We start from the raw sequence: 6655 nt of genomic DNA, 5'->3' as shown, positions 1-6655 counted from the left end.
GAAGGTAGGGTTGACATCTGGAGGAAGAAGTGAAGAGACAACCATATTTTAGGTAAATACGAAGTTTTAAGAACTAATAGGCCACAATTTGCTTATAATGCTATGCATTGATTTCAGTAACTGCAATTCAAAATCATATTTTTGTCCTATCATTCCACTTTAAATAATCAAATGATAGGCCTGACAAGTACTCCAAAGTATTACAATATAAGACTGAAACATTTGACTCAGATACTACTTTAAAAACATAATTTAACTCTTCATAGTACATATTTGCAGAGGTAAGGAGACACGGTCTCATTGTATATTTGTAAATGATTTAAATTAATGGTGCCATTGTGATTCTTCCAACAAGAATATATATTACACAGTGAAAAATTAAATTCTTAGTATTCTTTCTATCTGAAACACTGTTATGGTTTTTATCCTTAATATCAAGGAAATAATTTTTAGCCTTAGCAAATATCCTCCTATCTCTTTCTGCTTGCCTGTTAAAAGTGTCTGCAGAAGAATACCAGATGCTTATTTGTAACTTAGTCAAGCTGTATACATTTATTTTCTTCAAGTAGAACTCCAGGTACTCAAATCAACACTGGTCAAAAAATAAACATTTTCAAAAGAATATAAAATTTGCATTCTGAATACCAATTGTTACAAGAAGAGACACCTTCTATTATTTCAATATAGCCATGGAAGTTAGTTTCATTTGAGTTTATTAGGAAGAAATGTCAAATATCATTTAAGGCTTTAGATTTTATACAATTTTTCCCACTCCACACCATTTCCCTCATATTTTACACCAAATTAAAATAAAAAATAATCATCAAAACAGAGATTTAAGCATTTTATAAATTATCAGATGTAGCTGCTGAGTGAAAGCACAAGGAAACGGGTAATCATAACTTTTACTTTTCATAAATCTGATCAAATCCCATTGAATTTAATTTTCAGGGACTGTCTGGTTTTAGTTGATAATGAGCAAGCCATAGTCCTGAGCTTCAAAATCATTATTGATTGTCAGAAGGGTTGAATTAATCTGAGTGAGTCCACTGCAGTCTGGTTCAAAGATGGCTAGATAAGATAATAGATTTATAAACTCACTGGACTGAAAACTATTGTAAGGTCATCCAGCCTGTTAAATCCTTCTTTATGCCATCTACAACAATTAAATGTTGAGGTCATAGATATGTATAACTGGGCATAAAATAGTGCCACATGAGATATCATAAATTAAATCTGGACAACTTAAAAATTTCAAATTCCTTTGTCATACCTTTTTCTGAGAAATTTTCATAGTATTGGGGGGTATTATTTACTTTTTTTACACATAACCAGAAAGTTAATCGGACGGCACAACTGTTAACCAGCAAAGTATCAGTAGAACTTGGATTTGACTCCTCGATCTTGAATGAATTTCACTCACATGTTAATTCATTAAATACTTAGTTGCCTTCATTCTTCACATTTTAGTTGCAAAGTAACTTTCTCAGGAAAACTTTATCCAAGCCCTAACGTACATTAGGACTTATCCTGTTATTGGAGTTTTCCTAGTTGCTTATTTCTAGCAGGCATTTATCCCAGATGTGGTTTAATACTTACTACAAAATCTGTTGCTTGTTGTCCTCATAAAAGCAGTAGCTTTGCTGTTTTTGGTAATTGATAGTCCCAGTGTCTAGACCAAAGAGTTGTCCCAAAGATTTTCTCAAAAGCATTAGTTAATTAAATGCATTTGTTATATTAACCTTTTGCCTATGTACCGATCTTGTAGAGTATCAAGTATAAAAGATACTGAGTTGGAGTTAAGCAGTTTTACAGGTTACTCTGAGCCTGCAATTCACAACATTCCTCCTCATTTCAGTCCATGTAGAATTGATACACTAGTGTGCTGGAAACATTTGAAAAATGGCTATTTTTTTATAAAGATTTTATTTATTTATTTGTCAGAGAGAGAGAAAGTGCACGAGCAGGGGGAGTGGCAGGCAGAGGGAGAAGCAGGCTCCCTGATGAACAAGGAACCTGATGAGGGACTTGATCCCATGACCTGAGCTGAAGGCAGATGTTAACTGACTGAGCCAAAAAATTGCTATTTTAAAAAATTTGATTAAACTTTTCTTCCCCCCCACAAACATGAGCATGGTCATATGAAAATTATTAGCCATTAATATTTATGTGTTTAATGGTAGATATCAATTCCAAGTGTCTTGAAAGAGAAATGTCTTTTTTCAGGGAAGAATCATTTGAGGGGACTTTTAATCACATAGATTGAAGGTGTATAGTCACCTATGGCCTGAAAGGATGGAATTACAATTCTGTTTTGGTTTTTTCTATTCTGATTTCATGAGAACTGTTTTATTTTATTTTGTTTTGCTTTTTTTCCTGCATATTAAGATGAACATTAGTAGAAAGGGAGTGGGTAAATTTCTATAGAACTGTTAGGAAAGATATGGAAAGAAGATGATTAAGGAAACAAACTTCATTTAAACATTGAATCCTGTAGAATGTCTCTGATCAACACCTATATTTCTGGTAATATAATGTATTTTTAAGTTTCATAATACATATACTCCATGGTTTTAATTCATTCGGTGGTTAAATTAATGTAAATAATAAAATTTATAACAATATTGTAATCTTACTTATAAGTAAATTCAATGCATAAAAATATCCTAGTAACTGTTTAAAATTCTAATAGGAGACTAGCATAATTGTCATAGGTATGCCAGTAATCAAACATATTTTCTGGAACCCCAGCTTCAAAAATATTCATTCTTTTTTCACCTCTGAGTCAATATGATTCTAAATTTCTCTCTCCCTCTCTCTGTTTTTCCCTTTCACTTTTCCTCATGTGAGTTCAATCCTGCAGTATATGTCTTCTTCAAATAAAACTGTCACTTCATCACCATTACATAATACTCACATAGTTTTAGTAAAGCCAGAAAACTCATTGTTCTTTTTAGAAAATGTGGAAATATTGTGGACCACTAGTTTTTTCGTTTTTATATTCCCCCTTCCCTGTTAAGGAGTTGGTACCTCCAGTGATTCTTTGAACTTAAGCATCTAGTAAGGGCGAAATCTATGGGCAGAGGAAATCTTTGAACTTGGCTGTTAGGATAGCACTGAAGTTGATTTCGATCCAGCATCTGCATCATGTGAGACTGATTTGAATCAATAGAAAAATCATGTTGAGGATGCAGAAACATTAAGAAATTTAATACGTATTACTGAAAACATAATTTTAGGAAAAATTGCATTATAAGTGATATTGTCTCTGAACTCATACATATTTTATTCAATAATATGTAGATGGTAATCTTTTATAAAAGGGTTTTCAGACTTGAGGAGCCACAATTAGGCTATCTTCTGATATAAATTTCTAACTTGGTGACATAATGGCCCAAGAACAAAAACCATGTAATACTATTTGAAACAATAAATCAAGCTAATATTCTCCAATCAATATTGGAACTAAACATAACTTTATATTAAACATACGATTTCAAAGCAACTAAGTGGTTTTCCACAAACTGAAAGAGCCCATTATTTTGGCATTAGCTCGCTCATTTTAAGAATGAATAAGACCTAATAACTATGAATTCTAAACTAACCCACATCTTATTATGGCACAGATATTTTTTGATACTTTTTGGAAGATTAGGACACATTTAAATCAAACTGTAAACATATATTTTCTGACCTTGTTATTTATCTTCAATAACTTTAACAAGCACATGAATGGTGTGTAAAAACTTCTTCAAAAGCCATTTTTATTACTTTTCTTCCAGAAAGTATTTTTCTGTTATGAATAATTGCTTTTTGTGGTTATCCCAAATGATTTTATAAATTTCATAATTTTTATACACCTAACTCGTATCCATGAAATAACAAGAGTACAATCCCCATCCAAAGAAACAAAAGCATTGGACGTACTGAAAGAGTCTGATTAAACGGATTATTTTTAAGAATAAAACTACATACTGTTTCATTAATTAGTTGGTGGTTTGGTAACATTTTTATAGACTTTTAATGATTCATGTTTTCCCCTGATGTTTTCTTAGGCAACATCCCACCAAATTACAGCTTTCCAAAAGTTATAGAACTGCATATAATGCTTTAGTATGACAGTATTTTCATTTTAAAACCCAGATCAGGCTGAATGTGCCTTTCTTTTTGAAGCTAAAATTTATGCTTTATAGTGCTTTTAAGACACTGATATCCTAGTGTCCCGTTACCCTTAATCAAAAGTAATTACAGTCTTGTTGAAAAGTAAATTACGTATCAAATAATGAAACTTCAAGTTGTAGTAAAAGTGAAAAAAACAAAGCTAAAGAAAAAAACTTGTCTTTTTGATTAAGGCTTTACAGAATAGGATTTGTATTTAATCAGAGTGACTAAAGACCCTTTTTTGGTGATGAGCGCAGAAGAAGCAGGTGGAATTGTTAGAACTCGTTTCCTGTCATCTACTCTTATTGCAACTTCAACTAGGTATAGTGTGTTGATATGCAATATTTTTGAAGCACACCATCTTTTTTAAAAAATGGAACCTATACAAAAACCACATACTGCTAGATTGGGTGTTGAAATAATTGGTGTGATGGGATGTCTGGGTGGCTCAGTCGGTTAAGCGTCTGCCTTTGGCTCAGGTCATGATCTCAGGGTCCTGGGATGGCGTCTCTCTGCCTCTTCTCTCTCTGCCTACAGGTCTCGTGTGCTGTCTGTCTGACAAATAAATAAAAATCTATTTAAAAAAAGAAACAATTGGTGCGTAATATTTTTTAAAACCTTAATTTCTGGTCAGGATAAATTTCCTTTAATTTCCATATCCAGTAGGATTTCATTTTGAGGTTTAACGTGTATGAAGCCAGTATCAAGTTTTATAATTTAGTAATTCTGCACACCAAGTCATTTAAGATGAATATTGAAGTGTGAAGTTCATGGAAGGAAATTAATTTTCTTCTTCTGTAACGTCTCAATCTTTGTCCTCTTCATCATCTTCTGCTTGCTGATCCTTTCTTAGTGCACAGGTGGATAACTGTCCTGTTCCAGACACACGCTTAGCTGACAGTGATCTTTGAAGGGGCCACTTTGAATTTGCTTTTACGATATCGAAACTGGATGAAGAATCTGGTGCATACAGAGATTTTGGAAAATCTCTAAATCCTCCTCATCAAGCATTTTATGTTTTGGTCGGCAGCAGTGTAGACCTCTAATGCTTTGCCAAGAAATAACATTTCGATAATGATAAATTCTGAAAATACGGTCTTTATATCCTTTATTTTCTGCTTTTCAAAATTCTCCCTATCTTCCTCCAGAAGACAAGTTGTTCAGATAGCATCCATCGCAACTCTCCGCAAGTCGCTTTCTGCCTGTGAAATAGGATGTCGAACATCAGGGTTTCCGAACATGTTCTTCCTGAGTTAACTGTTTAGCTTCTCTATTCCTTGCTCTTAATGTCGCTTCAAGGTCCTCTCCTTCCATTTTTAAAAACGGCTCCGTAAGCTTTCAAAGGTTCAACTGCTTCAGCTTCAAATCTTTCCACCTCTGCTTGTCGATAATCCCGCAGTTCGGCAAACTCATCCCGCTTTTCGGGCGCTGCTTTAAATCTGGGATCTCTGCAGAGGCGTCCACGTGCGTTTCCCTCACCGGTAGGTCTGGTTCGCCTCGCACTCTGGCACTTTTCCGCACGTAAGCAGCGAAGATTTGTACCCGTTTGCGGCAGCATCTTGCAGTCGTCCGGTTTGAGCAGACCGGTTTTCCAAGCGTCGCCCGGGCTTCTTGCCTTGCGATCCACGGGGACCCTGGGCTGCGCCCTCCGACCTGGGCGTGTGCTGGGGGGAGGGCCGCGAACCACCGCTTCCTGAAGCTCCCCTTTTTACTTGATTTTCTAATTGTTTCTTATTTTGTTGTAGTACAAAATTCATCTTACAAAATTCATCATCCTGACCACTTCTGAGCGTAGAGTATGCCGCCATAGCTATACGCGCTGTTGTGCAACAGATCTCGTTTTCATCTTGCAAACCGAGCTCTAAACCCATTGAACAACTCCCCTCCCCCACCACCACCTCTGGAAACCACCATCCTACTTCCTGTTTCTAGGCCTTTGACTACTTTAGGGTACCTCATATAAGTGGAGTCAGGCAGTATTTGTCTTTTTGTGACCGGCTTATTTCACTTAGCATCATGTCCTTCAAGTTTCCTGTGGTAGCAGGGAACAGAACTTCCTCAGTAACATTTAGAAGGTCGTAATTACTTTGATGAGTTTGTTAAAAAGTTATTTAGGCAATTCAGAATGATTTTTATTTTTTTTTTTACATTTTAAAGCAAAGAAACTTCTTTCTACATGATACCTAAAGAGAACACTCATTATATAAAGCTGATAATAATGATCATTTAAGTATAACTTTTTTATGCACAATTTTATTTAATAATATTTTTTAAAATGAGTACAATGAGTCACTAAAATTAGTCTAATAATATCATGACACAGCATGCTATGAATTCACTTTTTCATTTGAGTTCTACCCCCTGTTGTGTGCACAGATAGAGCAGATGCTTTCAAACTTTTACTTGAGTTCAGGCCACATGTATTATAATGACATTTGAATGGAAAAGAATAAAATTATTTCCTTCCGAAAAGTGAAATATTTATAGAAAATGG

The 6655-nt window shown here is 34.6% G+C and overlaps 1 pseudogene; it reads right to left on the bottom strand.

Annotated features, from left to right (window-relative positions):
- Positions 1–4942: 4942 nt before the first annotated feature.
- LOC123801003 (CBY1-interacting BAR domain-containing protein 1 pseudogene) lies at positions 4943–5969 on the bottom strand (annotated as a pseudogene).
- Positions 5970–6655: the final 686 nt, after the last annotated feature.

Source organism: Ursus americanus, chromosome 10, assembly GCF_024610735.1.
Source record: "Ursus americanus isolate L20-20 chromosome 10, mUrsAme1.1.p, whole genome shotgun sequence".
Classification (NCBI taxonomy): Eukaryota; Metazoa; Chordata; class Mammalia; order Carnivora; family Ursidae; genus Ursus; species Ursus americanus.
Note: the sequence above shows the minus strand (reverse complement) of the source record. Positions and strands in the feature narration are given on the sequence as shown.